Source organism: Sylvia atricapilla, chromosome Z (assembly GCF_009819655.1).
Source record: "Sylvia atricapilla isolate bSylAtr1 chromosome Z, bSylAtr1.pri, whole genome shotgun sequence".
NCBI classification, from domain to species: Eukaryota; Metazoa; Chordata; class Aves; order Passeriformes; family Sylviidae; genus Sylvia; species Sylvia atricapilla.
In genome coordinates, this window is record NC_089174.1 from 81,471,379 (window position 1) to 81,493,153 (window position 21,775).

Here is a 21,775-nt window from a genome sequence, read left to right on the forward strand (position 1 = left end):
AGACCTATTGAGTTGTCTCCTATTGTATGTTAAATTAGCTGCTTTCAAAGGTCACAGAGAGTTCAGCTTTTCTTTTACAAAGACACCCTTATTTTGTAGAAAATGAATTTTCAGACTCTCTAATGGGAACATTCAAAAATGTCTCTAATAAAACTTTTTTTAGAATGTTTTACTTGATGACTTGTCCAGAAAGACGAAAAGCAATGTAAGGACAAAACTTTTGGACAATAATCAGACATGGAACTGTATGCTCTTGTTTTCAGTAAGTTAGAGAATTTCATATGTTTTTGTTGTTTCTGCCATAGGAACCTAATTCTTGGAGTTTTGTATTTGTTTTTTCTTCCTCAACCTATGTACTTGGGAAAACATGTACTGACTTTTGGTTTCTTGAGCAGCAGACACCAATTAAAAAAGCACAGATCCAGCAACTGGGTCCAGTAAGATGGAATGTGCTCTTGCAGAGTTGAAGACTTTGGAGTCCCAAGCAGTCAGGATCAGCCTGCATTGATTCCTCCGTATCATGGCAGTAAAAGGACAATTTAGGCAAAAACCATAGCTTCAAGTAAATGCAGTGTTTGTGAAAGATACCATTCTGATACCAGTGAAAAGAGAACTCCTTACTTTTTCCCAGGAGGACGGCTTTAGCTGCACCAATCAAGTTTTGCACTGGTATAGCACTTCATTTATGTCTCTGAGATAGCCAGAGTGATTTATTTTATTGACCAACTTAGCAGCTGGTTTTATCTATTGCAGCAGCCAGTTCCAGTCTAGCAAGTGAAGCTGACACTGAGCTGAGCTGTATGAAGTTAGACACCTGTCATCCACTTACAACGAGCAGCATATTACACTAGGGTGCAAGAGTGGGGGATAGCAGAGGCATGCAGAGACATGTCCAAGCCTAAACTTTAATTTTCCCTGCAGATGCTTTAAATGAGTGTCTCTGCTTGTAGACACGTATGTGCTTGGCGTTAGACATCTCAAGATACTTCAAAAATTACAAATTTCTGGAAAAGCCTGGGTCACTAGAGTGTTGCTTTGAAACGGGAATAGCGTTAAATATGATTTTAAAGGGATATCGTTGGGAAATTATTTGTTCTAAGTAGGAAAAGTTCAAAACCAGAAGTATCGTAGACTTTTTAGACATTCTCTTGCAATATAATTGTATCTACAATGGTCTACACCAAGAGGAATTTTCGGAGACAGGAGGAGTTGCTGTTTACCATCCCTGCTTTCCATTCAGTGCATCCACTATGGCCAGGTCCGGTGGGGCAGTCTGTGATGTGAAGTGCGATGGGCAACACCGGGCCTCACGGCCAGTCGTGCTGCTCAGTCCCTTCTCCATCGGACGGGGCAGATGGAGAGCCCTCGGTTATTCAAACGCCAGGATGGCGGGGCAGCGGATATTCGGGCTGTTTGCAGACCCTCTCCCGGCTGTGCCAGTGCCGGGGCACGCCCGCCCGGCCACGGCCGCGGCTCCTTCACGCCCCGGCCCCGCTCCGGGCGCTCCCCGCGGCCGCGCTGTGGAGCGGGGCACGTCAGTGTGAAGGGGCCGGTCCTGGGCAGGGCAGGGCGCCCGCGTCCCGTCCCTCCCCGCCCCTCGCCGCGGCTCCCTCCCTCCCTCCGGCTAGGGGCGGCCGGGCCGGCCCTCGCCGGGATCCCATTCCTCCTCCCTCGGTGCATGGTCGCGGCGGGAGCGGAGGAGGGTGAGCCCGGCGGGGCGCGGGCCGGAGGCGGCGGCGAGAGCGGAGCCCCAGCGCGGAGGAGCCGCCTCTGCCCGGCGGAGGTGAGGCAGCGGCGCCGCTGAAGTTGTGCGGGCTTGGGAGGACGGGAGGGAGGACGGGGATCGCTGGCTGCGCTTCCATTCATTGCCCGAGCGGCGGCCGGGCTGTACTGCTGCTCCCGGGCCGGGGCTGTAGCCATAGGGACAGGCCGGGGAAGAGCCGCGGCGGGACGGGGCACGGCGCGGAGGCGGCGACAGCAACGGGGCTGTGGCGCCGGCGAGAACCGCCCGGCGACCGCCGGGGCAGCGGCGGAGCGGGAGGGCACCGGGCGCCTTCCCCGCGGGGAGCTCGGCGGAGACCCAGGGCGCGACCCGGCGGGGCGCCCGCGGCCGCCAGGCTGCCTCCTTCCCTCGCTCCCTCCTTCCCTCGCTGCCTCCTTCCCTCGCTGCCTCCTTCCCTCGCTCCCTCCTTCCCTCGCTGCCTCCTTCCCTCGCTGCCTCCTTCCCTCGCTCCCTCCTTCCCGCTCCGTGCCGGGCAGGCGCTCCGGGCGGGACGCGGCTCTCTCCGGGCGGGGGTCGGCGGCGCCCCGGCCGCGCTCTCTCCGCGCCCGAGGAGCGGGGCGGGAGCGGCGGGGGCACCGCCCGTCGGGGGGCCTCGGTCGGCTTTGTACGGGGCGGGCAGCGGCAGTCGGGCTGCCCCTGGCCCGGGGCACCTTCAGCCTCCCCCCGGGGCCACGGGAGCTCCTCGGCTCTCCTCGAGCTGCCTCGCGGAGCGAGGGTTCTCAGAACTCACCTGGGTGCCTTCACATCGCTGACGAGTTCTTAATACCCGTCGTTTCTCTCAGGCCACTTTTTGAGGGAGGGATATGTGTGTGTGTATTTCGGTTTTTAGGGCCCTTCAGGAAGGGCAGGAAATAGGTGACACAGATTACCGGTGCAGGTTGTTTTGGTGTTTTTTTTTTTTTTTTTGGTAGTTAAAGTGTCACTCCAAAGGCGCTCAGTGACACACCGGTGAGATTGGATCCCGTAATTCAGAAGTTGTGGGTGCGCTGGAGCAACATCCAGTAGAACAGCATGGGCTGGCTGTGCCGTGTCCAGACAAGTGCACACTCTGCCAGTACCTGGTGGCAGTGCAGCAGCGTTGCACCATCATAGTAAGTTCACACCATGCCAGAACTAAGCAGACGAGATACTGTGAGTGTGTGCATCCTAATGAGAGATATATTAATAAGAGTAAATGAGCACGATGACAAAGCTCCAGCTGACCTCGTCCAGAAGAAAATATTATAAATGTTAATTACAAGGTTTGGCTTTCTTAGGAAAATATTTTTCCATTATACTAAGGCACCATTACAGATCCCTTAATGAAGATGTCTGCATGGTCCCAGTCCTGCAGCGGGTTCTGACTGCTCAAGCTCATACCTGCAAGAGGCCCTATTGTCTTCATGGGTTTGCCTTGGTCACAAACCTTATGGTCCTTATAGGAGTTCATAGAGACCCAAATTTATGCTGCGCACAAAGACTGGCTAATTGGTAAATAAAACATTCTACAAAATATAATGCAAATTAATCTCTGGGACCTTCTTGAGTATTTTATCCATGTTCATGCGTTGGTCAGGGTGTAGGCAGACTGTTAAGCCAGTTGTTAGTGACAGGGTTTTATCTCACAGTTTCATGGGACTATTGCACAGTTTTTCATTCCATGCGCTAGTTGCAGCCACTCCAGCTTTAATCACATCGTTGCTTTCTTCACAGGATTTCTCCCTCTGAGTCATGGATTTATGGGTTTAATCAGTATGTAGGAAATTGCCCACTTTATCTTTTTTTTTTTTTTTTTAGTTAATCATCTGTTTTTATTAAGCATTCTGGGAAATGTTTGTGTGATGATGTACCCACACGTCAGGCAAGTAGTAGTAGTGTGTCATTTTCTTTTAGGACTGTAAATCTCTGGGAGTGGATGCAGCATTGCTACAGCAGTGTGTTACAGTTAGTTTTGTTACTTATTTAATCAAAGCGTAGTTCTTCCGCATCTTCTAAGACATTCTGGATTGTGCTGGGCTGGTAAGTTAGGATCAGAAGTACTGCTGCAAAGACTGAAAGGAAGCCAATAATTGCCATGATCCTTTTTCATGTTCCAGCTTGTAGCTGTGAAGATTGCTTGTGGTGTTCTGTAATACAGTAGGACAATGACTTACTAACTGCTACATGTTATTGCATCAGCAGAACCTGAGTTAGCTGCAGGTGACTGTATAGCTGGCAACCAGGCAAGAAACCTGGTGTTTTATTTTGCATGTGGTGTAGACATTGCTGTTCCAATAATTACATGAAAAGGAGGATTCATTATTTTCCTGAGTGTTTGGACAACAGAAATATTGTTCAGCAAAATTTGTGTTTCCAGAGGATTCTACTCTGTTAGACATTGAGTACCCATTGGAGGGCTCCCCAGTAAAAGAGAAGTGGTGGTTGCAACAAGGGGATGTGTTGAACACAGGATGGCAGCTGCTAGCTAATGTAAGTTTTCTGTTTATCCACTACAGGCAAAAAAAAAAAAAAAAAAGTTTCTAGACATTTTACCCTCAGCATCTTAAACCCAACTTGTTTAAAGATGAAAAGGAAAGAGTCTCTCCACATAGGAATAGCCCCTGGTGAGGCTGCTGTTTGTTAAAGCTTGAAGTGGTGAGCAGGGTGAGGATGTCCCTAACTGTCCTCACCTCCTACGGACACCCATGTGTTCATGCCCAGGCACCAACACACACAGCTCCTCTTGTTGGCTGACCCTTCACACCATCCAGCCTCTGAGCAGTGCTCAGCTTCTAACTGTTGGTGGCAATAAGAGAAGCTGGTTTGTGTCCCCTATTCCCTCCCTGTGAACAAGGATTTTCTGTGTCCTCCTTTGTCCTGCTTTCTTCTGTGTTTTCCGTGCCTACATTCCCTCTCAAGGGTTCCCATTTCTCTGCTCTCTGCCTGCAGGATAAATCATTTTGGGGTGTCAGCATTTTGAACTCATTTGGGAGCAAGGGTAGAGGTGGCAATTGGCTGGTTACTGATTCTCAGAGCCCTTTTTTGATGCAAAGACAGTTGCTAATTTGATTGTAGTTGACAAGTCTGTTAAAATAATATCAAAGACTTTTGCTTAGATTATTTCTCCCTCCTGGCTTTCCAGCTTTGTTTAAAATTGACAGGATTCTCCTGAGTTGTGGTGCCTAAAATCTGTTCTGGGAAAATGGAACTAACAGGATGTAGTCTTCCAAAATTCTATATGTCCTACATATGGATGAACTGGAGTAAAGCTGAATGTAGGGCATTTATAAAGCCAGAATTAAAAAAATAGTATTGTTATGCCTTTTAAAATTGCTCAGGAGATGTGTCCAGATAATGTGAAAGCTGTCTAAACAAGTACTATTTTACTATCTTGTAAGTAAAGTGATATTTTCATGTTATACTGCTGATAGATGGTGATGCATTTTGGAAAAAAAATGCAGATCTGAGATCCTAATTGCTTTTTAATTTGCCTTTGTTTCTCCTTATAAGTATAGAAATTGAGAGTAAGTATGTCAGCATCAGTTAATTAGAGAGTAATCAATTTTCTTAGAAGCATTTTCCTAAAAGACATTTTTGTGGAAGGTAGTTCCAAAGAAAACTGAATGCACAATGGAAAAGTAATTAAATTATAAATAATGCTGCAATGGCAAACAGCTGACTGCAAATGTACCTGATCTATGTGAGCAGATTGGGAATGTATCTGAAATTCTGAATTGTGGCAATTTGTATAGCAGCTGGACAGTTACAGTATCCATGATTGAGTATAAATAAATCACAGCAAAAGATATTTAGAGATCGTTGTGCTGTTCACATAGTCAATAGGTTCCAATTTCTGGAACCTATTCACTAATGTAACTGAAAAAATTCAAACAAAACCCAAAAAAAGCGCAGTGTCTGTTGCTAAAGATTAATTTCTCCAGTTCTCATTGTCTTCTGGTTTGCATAATCATACTGTCTTTTTTCAGCTTGCAGCTCTGTAGTTAAGTTAGATGTGGGCTCTTCAAAGGAGAATCCAGAATATTTAAGACACTGATGCATGAGAAGCATGCTGCAGCAATTTGTTCCCTAAAATATTTCTTATGTATTTTGGTTTAGATGATGTTGGTTGGGATTTGTTTAAGAGTTTCTCTGAAGCCCATGGTGAAAACACAGGAACTAAATGATAAACCATGAGAATGAAATACTATAAAAAGAGCAAAAAATGTCTTGGAGAAAGCATAATTTTGTGTTGCAGCTAGTGAGAGTACTATAATAAATGAACCCAGACACATAAGGAAGGCTTTTTTTACCTGATTTTTTTCACCTTTCACCTTATAGTGCTGAGAAACAATAAATGAAGAATATTGCTGAAGCAGCTGCACAGTCTCATTTGTCATTGGTGTCACCGCTCTATTTCAGATTTCTTTATCTTAATACTGTCATCTTAAAGATGGTGAAGGTACTTTTGAACTGATGTGTTCTATGTGTTCCATTCATCATACTGATGGGTATGTCTTGGATTTTAATTACACTCACAGTAGTAGCCTTAGAGTTGACCAAGTTGATCTTCAGGCTTGCTGACACCTGACATTGCATACGTTGTATGCCTTCTTGTACATAATTTCTGAAATTGAGCAATAAGTGTTAAGGTTGTCATTCCATTCCAAATTAATAGCAGTAAGTTTTGCAGATAAAATAATGTACTATCCTTTAATAGTACAAGTGATACTTACCTTAAAGTTTGACTGTAGCTTGTCAGGTTTTTCATCCCTTTTGATCCCAAGTGGGTTTTTCTGTAAGGATGCTTTAGGAGAAAATCCTGTGAGTTTACTGCTAATAGAAATGGTCAATATGGTAATTGTAGCAATTATAACCAGAGCCTGGTCTGAACTGAATGTTGCATTACTTTGTTAAAAGCCATACAGTTTTTAAATCTTTTTCCTTTGAGCAGTGTGACTTCTCAGAGTGGTTGAGACTTTGGCTAGCAGTGACAGAAGTTTCTTGGTTCAGCTTTCAATGATAATCCCTTAAACCTGTTTGGAACGAATCACCTGTGATGTGGGAAGATAAATTCAGTCTCTGTATTTATTTGATCTTCTGCTGAGATTGCAGATAGGGTGCCAGTTGGTGCCATCTGTGTTTATAGATTTTGCAATAGTATTCACTGAGAGATTATCTGAAAGCCAAATCAGTTTACATAGGTCAGTGAATTGCAGCTTGCAAGGCTTGTGTCTGGGATCATTGCAAACAGGTTTTTCAGACTTTTCATTGAACTTTCATTTGTCTAAACCTGACCTCATCACTAAAGTGTGTGATGGTGATAATACACCAGTATTATATGTTGGTAGATACATTTGTCTTCAGTGGTTATGTACTCTTGTTTTGTCTCTTAGCGTGTGTGTATTACTTCTATACATCATCTGCAAATAGTAAGTGTGTGGAGGGAAGGCTGTGCCAAAATTACTTTCATATAAAGGGGTTGATTTTTTAAATTTAATGTTTATTAAGTCACACATATATTTTTATATATATATATATAAATATATACACACACACACATATATATACACACACACGTATATATATATACACACACAGAGTGTCATAAGTACAGTTAACTATTCCTGTAGTTCAAGTACCTGTAGAAGAAAAGGTGCTGCAGATAAGATTCTCTCAGATACTAGGAGTTTACTGATGTTTTGGTTTCAGCTGAGTTATTTTCCTTCATAATAGCTGATACAGCCCTATGTTTTGGGTTTAGTATGAGATTAATGTTGATACCACAGAGATGTTTTTGTTGTTGCTGAGCTGTCACACCAAGTCAAGGACTTTTCAGCTTCTCATGCTCTGATAGCAAGTAGAGTGGGGTGAACAAGAAGTTGGAAGGAGATGCAGCCAGGATAGCTGACCACAACTGACCCCAGGGATGTTTCACACCAAGCGGCATTGTGCTCAGCAATAAAGCTAGGGAAGGAGAAGAAGGGGATTGCAGTCATGTAATTTGTCTTCCCAAGTCACTGTTGCTTGTGATGGAGGCCTGCTCTACTGGCAATGGATGGACACCGCCCTGCCCATGGGAAGCATTGATTGAATTCCCTGTTTTGCTTTGCTTACATGCATGGCTTTTGCTTTACCTAATGAAGTGTCATGAGTTTTACCATTTTCCCTCTTCTGATTCTTTTCCCCATCCCCACGAGGGAGGGTGAGTCACAGTCATGACAGCTAAAGTAATATTTACAGAATATATTGACAAAGTTCTTTGTGTGCAAAGAGTGGCAGCATCTTTCTGCACAACTGTTTAGTTCTGATGAATAATACATACTGTGTTATGCTTGAAATATAAATATTGGAGAATATGTTGTGCAAATACTCCAGTTCTTGCAGCCTTCTTTGAAACTTTTTCCAAAAAATAAGGCAGTAGGTATACATGGTCATCATGACAGTCTGGGCAATTGTAACTCTATTTTAGAATAGCCACCTGATAAAACTTGAATGTCATTCTGCACAGACAGGTCTGAGCAATTTAAAGTTTACATGAAAATTTAAATGTAAGTTGTAGTTCAAATATGGCAATGTATTCTTTTATTTTGCGTGTTGGAAATAGTAGCATGTATTTTAATTTTATATTCAGCCATATTTGTCTGTATGTTTCTGTGCTCTTAGGAAATTGTTTTAAGTTCAACATAAGAGATGGGACAAATTCAGCATAATAGTAAGAGTTCCATGCATTCTTACATCTCTTCTCTCTCTCTCCCTGTGTCTTCTAATTTTTGTCCAGCTAGTTTTTCTCTGGTGTGGTTTACCTTTAAGGAGTTAACAAAAGTCTCATTTTCCTCTATTTTAGGGCTTTTAAAGGTACTGATAGACTTAGTACATGACAGCTGGCATGTAAGATATTTCATGAACTGCCCAGCTGATTGCCCTGCTGAGATGGTAGGTCATTTAGAGGTATCTAGTTTGCAGAAATGTGGATGAGGTTTGTGTTGTGTATACATGTTTATTCAATCATTAGTCATGATCATGACTGCATAAAATCCGTGCAGTTACCTTCAGCCAGTCTTTACATCTAAGTGGCCCAGTGTGGTGGGCCTGACAGCTTGAATTAGAGCCTTCCTTTTATTGCAGCTGAATTTGGAGTACAGAATTATCCAGCCTTTCTTCAGCTGAAAAAATGGTGCCTGTTAATGTGAAAGAGTGAAAGTCCTGTCTAAAACAGAGCTTTTGGAATATTCTAATTTTTTGTTGCTTGACCAGTCTGTATCAAGTACACTTTTTTTTTTTTTTCTGTTGCTCATTGCATTCATTGCATAGTAGATAAACAATCCTTAAGAGTGCATCAGGACTGTCTCACATACTCATATGCACTGTACTCTGTGTAGTACACCTCTGCTTCCCAACTAGATTTAAAGAATTTCCAGGCAAGGTTAGAGAATAGAAGTCCATGTTTTCAGCAAAATGTCTCCAGCTCTTGTCTCCAGGCTGGTGATCCCTCATTTTTCCACAGGCTCCTTGGAGGTGGGCAACGAGAGAATGTCAATAAATGATTTATTTGTGAGCAGGTAGTAACTTCTTTTTTTTTCCAGGGCAATCAACCCCATAGCTCCTTTTAACCCCCTCCTTTTTTATTTTGTTGTTGTTAAATCATTGAGAGGAAGAGAATCTGCCTGACATCTGAAGGAGATCATACAAAGATAGGACTGGAAGAGACCTTATGGTGTTATCTACCCCATCCTTCTGCCTCAGATTAGGATCATTTGTATCTGTCATCTGTGACTTGTTCTAAGGAGCTCGGTGCTCTCCCTCACAAAGTCATGGCATTAAAACTTACTTTGTGTGTTATCCAATTCATATCTTTCCTGTAGGAACTTAATATGACATTTGCTCATCCTATATCTGTCCTCTGTCTAGGACAAAACAAATAATTATTTTTTGTATATTGTGGTTTTTTAAAACTATAATAGCCTGGGTTTTTTTCGCCTCACATGTGCTGGGTTTTGTACACCAGTTATTTTTGTTGCTTTTCTTTGGGTTACCTCTCATTACATCACATCTATTTTGTTTGTCTGGTTAAAATTATATTTGTCTTGAGGCTCTAATGATGTAGAGTAAAATAGAATGGTATCCTCTTCATACTTACTGACACAATGAGGATCTTCTTTTTAGCACTGTGACTCTCTTCAGTGGTTAAATTGGTGAGGAGAAGAGACAACTGGTGTGTGATGATACTTTTATGAAAACATGAATGGTGTGGTGAGCAGCTTAGGGATAATTTGTTCATTTTCTCTTCCAGTACAAGAACTAATGAGCATAAAAATGAAACTAGCAGGTGTTAGATTTGGAATAGCGAAAAGAGAAACTTTGTCATGCATGTTTTAAGTTGTGTAACCACACAGGATATTGTGGATACTGAACACTTATACCAATTTGAAGTGAAACTGAAATTTCTGAATTAAATTCAAAAAAATTAATGGAAAAAAGAGTCTGTAAAGGATTATTAAATATATAAGCATGACCTCTGGCTTTGAAAGTCCCTGAGCTGCAAATTATTGGAGACAAGCGTATTTGGGGAAAGTATGACTAAACGATTACACTATTCTCATGCTCTTCCCCAGACATCTGCTTTTGGCTGCTCTTGGAGACAGAGGTACTGGGTAGAAGATTTGACCTGGCATAACTTTAGATTTGTCCTTTTAAATTGTAAAAACTCAAGACACATTTTTTCTATGAGTTAACAGCTCAGGGTAGCATCTGCAACCCTTGTACTTTTTAGACCAAAAGCCTCCAATCCATTTTCCATGTAATTTAAGACAGAAGAACTTTCTTAATAAAACACAAAGATTACCATGAGCATTTGTCTCCTGCCAGTTGGCGTCAACTGCAAATTATGTTTCATTTCAGTCATGCTAAGCTGCCAGATGAGATAATACATATTGTCTCATTTAGGCAATCTAAGCAGCTATGTCTGTAGTCCTAACTTGGCTTTTCTGATTTATTTTCTCCTACGTGTGTGTGAAATTGTATTTAATATGAAAGTTTTTTGGTTTTTTGCCCATCTCACTTCTACTGTAGATACATTTTAACTGCTTACACGAACACATGCTACATGCGATTCCCTGCAGAGTTGGAGAAAAGACTGAAAACCTTTATGTCTCTTGATGGGGACAGAGCAGTATAGAGGGAGGAGGATGCTGTATTACTCTTTACCCTACAGACACTGATTTACTGGCTTGATTTAGATTGTTGGTTCAATGGTACATTTTAGGGCACTTGTGAGCTGATCAAAATCCATAACCACATGATGCCAGTGTCCCATGTCAATATAACTTTTCATCCCCAGTTTTAATGTTAACCTTATACTAGTAGGTTTTCTGCTCTGTCAAGTGTTGTTCACCTCTCTGTGACTCTGACAGTACCTAAACAGATACTGTTTGTACTTTTTCAGCTGATGTGAAGTTGGATAGAATGCAGCGTCCTGTGCTCAGGCAAACTTGACAGAAATGTGCTTATGTCTGCACTTGCTTGGGCATAAATTTGTATTGCATAGTGATCATACAAAATGCTAATGTACCAAATGGTAATCTGGCATTAATGAACACACAGCCATGTGTTGCACATGCCTTCTTTACTCTTCTGTCATGTATTAATATGTTTAACACATTTTGGCTGGGTTTTCCAAAGTGAGTATGGGGGTTAAACTAACACTGTTCTCCCGCCAGACTCTGTCTGTCTGTAGGCTGCTTCATGTTTTACCCCATAAATGTTTCCTCTATTCTTTTAATACCAAATAAACAATTTTATTTTCCTCCTCTCGGTGGTTTGGGGCATGAGGAAAAGCAATTTTTCCAGGATGTGGAAAGTCTGTGCAATGATCATAGTGGCAGTAAGATTGTTTTATACCAGGTATTATAGGCTGTTGTGTGTTACTGGTGGTTGAGGTTGCAGATTTATCCTGTGCTGCTGCAGTGGAGTCTGGGGTGAAGAGGCAAGGATCATGCAGATTTTAGGAAGTTCTTTCCTGAGCCTCTCTAGTCTGTAACTACACCTGATGTTGGGGTAAATTGATCATACTTTGACTCCCTACACTTCACAGGCCAGTGTGGGCTTTATTTGAAGTTTGTGGCTTTGGAGGTGGGGACGGAAAGGCAACATTTTGGTTTGTGTAGGTGAGACTGTTGAAGTTTGCTGTAAATAACTGTGAGTGCTGTTCTGTTATTGTTAGGATATTTGTATATAGTAACTACTTCGATCTCTACACACCGAGTGAACATTAATTAATGTTAGTACAGCAAAATTGTTTTCTGATTATTTTAAGACTGTAGGAAACCCTAGAAGGATTGTTTTGTTCAAGTATCATCATTTGATACCTGCAAATATTTGAACTGATGATGTATTTGCATATAGCAAACACAGTTCTCTTCTCTGAAGGATTATTAAAGCTGTGCCAAATTCAGTTAGTCATAGTCAACAGCATCACAGCTGGGAATTTTGGAATTGATAAAGGAAACTATTCTGTTGAGGCAGTAAAACTTTCCAGCTTTTCTGTTGGACTAAAATACCTCTCCTGTATGGACAGAGAAAGATTGAGCTGTCTTTTACTGATTATTCTTACAAGTGTGCCAGGTATCATGAAGCTACTGTTTAGATATCTAAATGTCTGTTAGCTGAAGAGTAGTGCAAGCTTCTTTGCCAGAGATTTGGGGAATGTGTCAGAGAGGCTTGTACTTTAGATGTGGTCTGTGAAAACAGTAAGCAAAAATAATCTTTATAATGTTTTTTTCTCCATTTAGCCTTTTGCTAGTGAGGTATGTTGAGGAAAAAAAAAAAAAGAAAAAAAAAAGAAAGTGACATTGTGTCTAGGTAGCTATCACAATTGGTTCATTGGCCTCAGATATTCATTGAGTAATCCTCACACAGTTGGGATGAAAAGGTCAGATTTAAGTCAAACAAACCAAATAATTTGGAAAACAAATATCTCTCTTTCCAATGTACTGAAGACTGAACAAAACCTGATCAGTATCAGTGCTATCATTACTCTGGTGTGTTCTTCTGTATCTGATAATGTGAAATACTAATTAGAAGCACTGATTAATTAAAATCTGGTACATCAGACTTGTGTCTGTTTGGCCTGAGGCATCATTTATCAGTTGAAGAGAGCAATATATGTATAGCCATCTTTGCAAAAGCGTTTTTGTAAAAGTGTAATATACTCTGTGTTCTCTCCAAAGGTCTTCAGATGTGACAATTCATAGGAGGAAGTTGATAATTGAAGAATGAGCACTTACAGTCCCAGTGTGTGGTGAAGTGGTTTGCAGTCTGGGGGGAAACAAAATTGTCTGCTACTTACTTTTTGTGGGCTGACTTAGGCCATTTTGTGTCCTTCCTCAGTCAGATTCTCAGAAATATAAAGTTTCGTTTTTAGCAAGCAGGAGCATCTTTTTAAGTTTGGTTCCTGTGGTTTCCTGCATAGCCTCAGAAGCTTGGAAATCACTATATATCTTCTTATTTACAAAGGAAGCAGGTATGGTCAAACATTTGTTTTCTCTAAAGTAGCTGTAATTTGTAAGAATAACAAAAGACACATTACATTAAATAGGAACAGATAAGCATTTAATAGGGTGTAACACAGAGATGTCTTGAAGAGTCCTGTGCATGGGGCACTGTAGTCATAAAGAGAGGAGAAGGCAGAAGGTCCAAGTGACAGTGCAAGAGTGGATGTTAGGGCTCAACAGATGAACTCCAAAATCTGGGCTCCTGCTGGCAAAACCTGCAGATCCGTCACCCCAATGGCCTCGCTTTGTGAGCTGCTTTGTTCAGGATGGGGAGCAGTCTGTTATCTTTGGACAGCCACAGGCATCCTGATTTTGCTTGAGAAAAGCAAAGAGTGTATCTCTTGATTTGCACCTCATTACCTGATGATAGAAACAGTCTTTCTAGAAATGATCTTGCAGTGAAGCTCCTGTTTAAGGAACAATAAATAGGTCCACCTGCCTCTTCTGTCTCTTGCTCAAAAATGGCAACTTGATGAGGTCTCTTTGCTGTACACCACTGTTCTGGCTTTGCATATAACTCTAAATTAATTATTTGATCCTGGATGAGTTATATGTCCTTGCAGCTCTGAATTTAACTCGTTAAACTTGTGTGTTTCTGTTGTTTTAACGTGTGCATGCCATTTATGATTTAATAATGTAGTATAGTCTTTGTCTGTGAACCAAGAGAGGAATGGATGTTGCTGCTCAGCATTGTCATTAGTGAGTAGAGGCTGATTTTAAGCTTCGAATCTTGATTTTCCCATGTATAATTTATTCTAGTTGTTTTTATTTGTGTATGTGTGTTTTCATTTGACTGAGATAAAGATTCAAAGCAGAAGACTACTAGATATGGCTATAGTCAGCATAAAACTGTCTATATGCTGCAGAAGGGACATCTGTTCTTCACAGTGGAATTGGTTCACCTCTCTGGATTATGGATCTGTTGAGAGCCATGTTTTTGAATGGCTCCTATGTAATCTGTCTTATTTTGAAGATAGGGTACTTTTTTTTTGGGAAAGGGCAGACATACCTAAACCTGTCAGTCAGCTGGAGGAGAAGCAGCTGTTGAATGAAAAATTTCATATTCCTTCTTCTGTAATTTAACATGATCAGGAAGTAGTTGGTTTTCCTTTTCCTTTGCATGTAGGTTTCCTTTGCATTGGTGGCTGGCACAGTATCATCCATACCCACTTTAGTGGTTGCTGACTGTGGCTCAGAGACCTTTGGAGTTCTGAGGGGTTTTGCATCTTGAAGTTTTAAAAAGTAAATGAAGCAGTCAACTTCATAGTCAAGAAGGCTTGATCTAAAAATAATTTTGCTTCTCCTGTTTGCATTGGATTATTGGAGAGTTCAAGCCTGTGGAGAGGCTCTGTAGCTATTCCTGCATCCTCAAATGCCACTGGGGTGGCTGGTGTTGAGTCTGGCAGTGGTGGTAGTTCTTGGTGCTGGTAACCATTTGGTAAATGTCTCTGTCTCCTTTTCCAGCCATATGTTAGTGATCTGAGCACTGCCCTGGGTGGGTGAGTTGCTTCAGCACTAATATGTGTGACTTTCTGGAGGGAATGTGTGGTTCAAGAGACCTCACAGATTTCCTGAACATGGCCCACACTGTAGTTGTGTCTGTTATTTATTATATCCTTTCAGAAACAGAAGATAAACTAGTTTCCCTAATGACTATGTTTTTTCATATGCTAAAATGAGTTTCTGCCTGTAGAGGGGAGATATTTTGGCTCCCTTTCACTTATTTTTCTGTGTACTAATATTTTTTCATAGCTCAGCTGGAAGATTTACCACCTACACCTTGGTTTGCTGCAGCATAAGATAGCTGACTGAATATATGAATAGTTAAATTTTTAAACATGTGTACTGTCTTTAAAATATTACAAAAGAAAATGGTTGTGTGTTGCAGTTTTTATTATATTTAATATTTGTAATAATGTGATTGTTTGTTGCATTGATAACTTCTGAGATGTATTTTGAATATCACAAAAACCCACAGTCCTAATTTTGACTGATTGGACATGTGAAAAAAAATACTGTTTGACCATGATGGGCAGAACAACTAATATCTCTGAAGAAAATATCATCAGATGTAGACATCATAGTATCATCCCTCATTCAGCATCAAGCCTCCCAAATTAAGTATAAGAGGAAGAAACTGAGTTTTATCTTGAAATATTCAATGCTATGCAAGTATGCAGTTTAAACTGCAGTTTAAAAAAGAAAATGAGTCTGAGAAACCTAAAAAGTACTAAATAACTAGGAAAATCTGTAAGATCTGAGTTTGAGGTAGTAATGAAAAAGGATGAGCTCCAATTGTATGCAAAAATATTCTAGGGACCAACAAAGGGGAGAAAAGAAAAAGTGTTTCTTTCCTGTTTAATAAGCACTTCTTTGTCCCAGAGTACATTTACATTTGTTTGAATTGCAGGCATTTCAAGGTACCTGTTATGAAAAGTTGTTGATGGACTCACAGGAATTAAGAAGAAGGTGTCAAAAGGATCAAAGAGTTGGTGGGGTGATTTATGAGAAAAACAAAACTACTCTTAATGGCTTTTTGAACGGTGGTGAAACTAGGTCAAAGAAGCAAGGTGATAATGAAATGAGGAAAATGTGGGCTGTGTGTCAGTGTTACTTTTTGTATTGAAATAATTTTCTCTGGAACTCTTTCCCATCTACTACCAAAAGTTGCATTAGTAGATGCAATAAGATTAAGTGGGTTGTTTTGTTCAGAAAGCAGTGCTGTAATGAGCAGTCTTGCACTCACCTAGACTGAGCAGACTGTCTGTTCCCTAGCTCAAATTTCTGAGAACCATGTGTGGGGTTTGTGTTGTTTTTAGATGAACTTTAGCTTCATTAGTGCTAAACTTTACTAGTTCTTGAACTTGTGTTAGAAGTTGTAATGGAAATATTTGCTGAATATTGATTTTAATATGTTGGATCTACGTGGCAATGCTTAGATATGTAGGTTTGTAGTTAATCCCTTTCATTCTCCATGTCTGGGAGACTTTCATGTGTGATGTCAGATGGTTCATATAATCATTCCCTGGAATTTTAAATGTAACCAATAGGAATAAACTAGATCAAACAAAGCAAACAAATACGATCTCTGCTTTAAAAAGAATGGAGAAGTGTAAATGCAAATTTTTTTAACAGAAGGAATAGCTGAGGTATTTCCATTCCTCTTCCAAAACCTCGTAACTATATCTTTTCTTATGAATTAATGAGTATTGCTCACAGTGTACTTCTCAAGAGATCTCAGTGTCCGACTGCACTTGTAGTCATGCAGTCTTCTGGTGTTTCCTTAGCAGGTGGGTTGGGACACTGCCAGGAAGTGTGGTTTATTAAATTAATTATCCCTGGTAAATGCAGATTTTGAAATTATGAGGCGCCCACTTGCTTTGTAATTTGAAGAAGCTTTCTGTGATTCTGCCTGTTTTCCTTTATAGTTTGTGCATTTACAATTAATACTTTAGAAAGATGAATATTTCCCTAAAAATGGACACAATTAAAAATTTGTAAAAGCAAAGTCAGCTCATCCCTTTTCACAGTTACTTTTTTCATTGCATTGTTTAACTATTACGCTTTTTAATTGTTTGAATGGTTTGAATGGGTTCACTTCTAAAAGAGCAACCAGTTCCTCAACTTGTCCATATTCTGTCATGGCTGCTATTGAGAAAAAGGGCTTCTGAGAAACCTAAGTACTCTGAAACATTACCGAGGGACATTGTTTTGCCATTAGGAAAACATGTACAGGATCCGTTGGTCTTTTGTTTTTAGCTAGGGATTTTTTTTAACCTGAAAATTTAAAGCACATTCTGTGAACTAACAGCTTTATTCTAAAACAGACTCCAATAATATCTCTGCTTTCCTCTTATAACGGATGATGCAAAATTAGATTTTAAATCGGACTTTGTTTTGATAGGAATAGGATAGCAGAGAATTGAGTAGTGTAAGTTTCTTGATAAAATTTCAAGTACTGATTTTTGTACTGAAATTATGCCTGTTGAACAGAGCATCTGTCTTGTTTCAGCTGAAATGAAGATAATTGCTTCAAAAAAGTGCATGTTGACTTCGGTATCTTGAATTTTTTTATCTCCTACTCCTGTCAGTTCCTCAGAACCTGTATTTGTTATTCTTTTAGTCAAGTAATAAAGCATATGTTAAGCATTTGAGAAAGAAATGGGCATAGATAATAGTGAAAGGAGAGAGACATTTACTTAAGAGATCTGTTCTTGTTGGGGGGTTGGATTTTTTTGTGTTTGGGTTTTGTTTTGTTTTTGGCATTGGGGGGTGGTTGGTTTGGTTTTCTTTTTTGTTTTGGGGGCTTTAGGGGGAGTTGGTGGGGGGGTTGTTTTTTTTTGGTTTTTGGTGGGTTTTGTTTGTTTCTTTGTTTTTTTTTTTTATGGTTGATCTGACTTTGGTAGAAGAAGGTTCTGAGTCTGCATGTCAGCAGCTTTTGGAGGGGGTGTCCCATACAGGGAGGTTGTCTTGAGCTATTAAGTGAACAGAATATATTTTTCAGTTGCTTAGAAAAGCCTAGTTCTTTTAATTTAACTAACCTATTTATATATTTAATATAGCACTGAAGACACAAATTCCAATTCTTATAACATGGTAAGCCTGTATAACAGATACACCATGAACTTTCTGAGATATACTGCCAGATGTTTTCAGGAGATCTGTAGTTATTATGGTGACAGGACACAGTTTTCATTTTGGGTTTTAGCAAACAAAAAGGAACTGGAGTATGTTAAATAACACTAAGAGCATTCTATCTACTTTTTCTTCTCTTTCTCTTCAGGAGAGATTACTGTTTAATGTTGTCCAGAGATGTATGGAGCTGAATGGAGGCCCATATAATGCAGTGTTGAGCTCCTGCTGATGAGAGTTCTGGGTGTTTTTAAAGTTATCTCAGAAGCTGATTGAAACTTAGGAGATGAAATCTTCATTTCCTTTATAAAACTCTGCTTACTGACACTTTAGGAAAATATCAACATTAATTATAAAATGAACTGATGCTGAAAATATAAATGACCAGGAATAACTGTAGACAGCCTTTAGCTATATGTTTGTGCTTCAAGTTTAGGGGAATCTGTTGATCTAAAATTGAGAAACATTACTTTTCTGAAAAGCATTGAGAGATTGATGGCCCATTTGGCAGTGATGGTGTTGGAGTACCACAGAGATCTGTCCTAAGTTTAGAGGTACTATGGAGGGTAAAAGAAGGTGAATTGAAATGTATGGTTTCCACTCATCAAAATTATACATGGTATATATGCTCAGGATCACATAGATGCAAAGAAATTAGTTCTGCATGTGCAGAAATGGAAATTGTGGGCTGGAAATTTAATTGAAAACCCCAATCCAGCCCAGCTGATGTAGTCACAGTTAAAGCCCTATTCTAACAGAAACTGCTCCATGCCCATTTTCAATTGTCCCAAATATCCGATTTTTTGTACATTATTTGAGAGGATACAGTTGCTGAAGGGCCTGTGGTCTCAAAGTCTGGTCTTTAGCTGTTGTATGCAGCTGTACTGTAAATTCTTAATTTTAAGAGTTTTGCTGAGTATCTCTGCCCATCATGATACAACACAGAATGCTTACTAGTGCCATCTATTAAACTCCAGATGTCTGTTCATTTCTAGGATACACAGAATTGTCTGTATTAGATCTGTAATTACAAAAATAGTAGTTTTTTACATTAATAATTTGTGGTTTAAATTATTAGGGAAGGATAATAATCAGTGTTTTCAGAACTTAGTCCCCTCCTATTTCACCTTACAGGTGACTTCAGACTTTGGATACTGAGGAGTCACCTACAAATATTTAGGAGAAGTCAAAGCTCTGACCTTTTGAGTTTGATTGTCCTGATCACTGTACTCAGGGCTGTTGAGCTTTTTCTATAAGAAACAAATTGAACTGCACATTACAGTTTGTGCATTAATATGAGTGGCATAACTGTAAATGAGAAGGCAAAACCAACAAGATATTTGTAATTAGGGTTGTTCAGTATTTGGATGAGACACTAGCTCTTACCACAAATCTGTAACAAAACAGGCTCCAGTCCAATACCTACAGCCATAAACAGAATCCATTAAAATCACCAAGGCCAAAGAAAGTGCATTCAGAAAATTTGGAAAAGCTGAGCAGTTCAGTTCTCTGTTCTGTTAATGCTATTTACATCCCCATCCTCCCCACCTTTCCCACCAATCTTTTTCCACCAATATTTTTTTTTTTTCCTTCTGGAGAAATGTCAGACACTAGAACATGACATAAGTGTTCTGTCTCCAGTTTATTAGATTACATGTGATGACTTAATGCTGTACAATGGACTTACGGGCTGGATCTGTGTTTTGTTATGGGCTGCTGGGGAGGGGAGGTTAGGAAGACAGCTGAATGTGCAGATGTGTGAGTAGACTGTGCTGTCAGCCCTGAACAGTCAAAATGCCCTTGCTGCTGCCTGAGAAGGGAAGAACAGATTGAAGGTAGCAGGCAGTGATACACTGGGAATGGTCACTGGGTCCCATCATTGGTAGTTTCAGCCCTGACCTTGTGCATCAAGCTGTGGTAGGGAGCAATATTTCACTCCTCAGGCAGTGGGTGCTGCCTTTAAAACCACACTCTTCTTCCTCCAGGGAAATGGTGCTTAGTGGACTGGGTAGAAATGCTGGAAAAAGCAGGCTTTGTATAACATTGGGCTTTCTTTGGTGCAATTGAGTTAACAGGCAGTAGAATAAGTGTATAAATCTAATGCTGACTGTTACAGGCTTGTGGGAAATTCATCTGATGAAAATGTCTAAATTATTTTTTATGGGAAGTGACAAGTTCAGTTGATGGATAAAGATGTGTAATAGGCATAGGTCAAGTACTTAACCTTTCAACAACCATTTTTATTCGCAAAGTTAGACAATGCAAAATCAAAGTATAAGCTTTGACCTGGCTAACTGACAGGTGCCCAGTGTAACTGTAAATATGGAGTTGTTTTAGCTGGATTTGTAGATAAGCTGCTGTCTCTTCACTGGTGGTTTTATTGGTGACAAAAATCATGTTACCCATGGGAGCGTCTGGAGAGTCACAAAACCCTAAAGGACCCCTGTGGTCAGGCAGCCTGACTTTGAGGGCAGTGGAGGCATTATGTATTTCTGCATTAATTCCTGTTCAACCTGCATCATAGAAAGAGCATTTAAAAATCATCAGTGATGGTAAAAAGTCAATGCTTTCTGTGCCAGTAACATACAGCAGGTAGTGGAATGACAAAAAGCATAAAGAGATGCTGATGTGGACAGGTTGGAAATTCTGAAGTCAAAGTCAACCTGATGAGAAATATGAACAACTCCATGGGCATGTCATGTGGAAATGGGGCAGCTCTGAAAAGAGGGTCACAGCAGATGATCAGCTCAACATAAGTTATCAACATAGAGGAAAAGACCCAAGGATAAGAGGAAAGACCTGTCACAAATCCAGAGAATAAAAATTATATGCTCTGCCTAGGAGTAGAGTTTATATCATGTATTTGGCACTGGTACAGTTGCTACTGGAATAACCTGCTAATGTCTATTATCAAAGATGACGTTAACTGTTACCAGAGAAGAGCCATAAAAATCCATGTTGGACTGAGATAGGGTGTCAGTAAGAAAGTTAAGGTCAATGCTAGAATCAAGATTACAGTTCCCTCCCCTGCTACCTTTCTCCCCACCTGAAAAATAAACTGTAGTTCAATGCTGAATTATTTCAGCATAGTTACATGGCTTGAGTTAAGTAGCAGTTCTGCCTTTCTAGTTTGATGAGGAGTGAATCTGGGAAGGGGAGGAGAGGAGAGTTGAAACACAGCACTACTGCCATGTCAGCCAGGGTTACCTGTGCTTTCTACCTGGCTTTCCCTTCTACCCTTGTTAGCTTGTGGGCTAGTCCTTCCTGCAGTGCAGTGACCTCCCCACCAATGCAGTTATTGCCACATTTGGCTGGCCAGATGGACCCTGCCAGTGCTTACCTTGCCAGCAGCCAGTGGCCTAGGGTTTCTGCCCACTCACAAGTTTGATGGCTTTTTTGGAGGCACCTCCTGTGTGAAATAATATGTTCTTGAAATAATGCAATCTTGAAGATTCTCAAGATCAGTGAGAATGTTCAAAAATCCAGATAATTTCCCTAGATATATTAGTCTTCAACAATAAATCATGGCAGCTAGGGGACTGCATTATTTATACCTGCCAGGTCTTATTTTCAGGCTGAAATGCCAACATATGTATCTGATTTCTTCAGAGAAAAAAAGATACCTTCCCATCCACAGTACACAACTCCTTCAGACAGAATGAAAGATAACTCTTTTTAGCTTTTATCATTGTGATTCCATTTTATGTTAATTATAGGTGTTAGTTTTGGCATGATTTAATGAGCTGAGCGCTTGCCATGTCGCCAGGGCTTGATTTGATTTTTCTCTTTTCATTCTATCATAACTTCAGCTGTTTCATAAAAAAAACCCTGAAGCATATCACACAACCCAAAA

The 21,775-nt window shown here is 40.4% G+C and overlaps 1 protein-coding gene across 1 annotated transcript in view; it reads left to right on the forward strand.

Moving 5' to 3' along the window:
• Positions 1-1,651: 1,651 nt before the first annotated feature.
• Positions 1,652-21,775, forward strand: part of LHFPL2 (LHFPL tetraspan subfamily member 2) — a 115,649-nt gene continuing 95,525 nt past the window's right edge. Inside the window, exon 1 of the mRNA XM_066338901.1 lies at positions 1,652-1,783. The gene's annotated coding sequence lies outside the window, so the exon portion shown is untranslated. The remainder of the gene's footprint in view (positions 1,784-21,775) is intronic.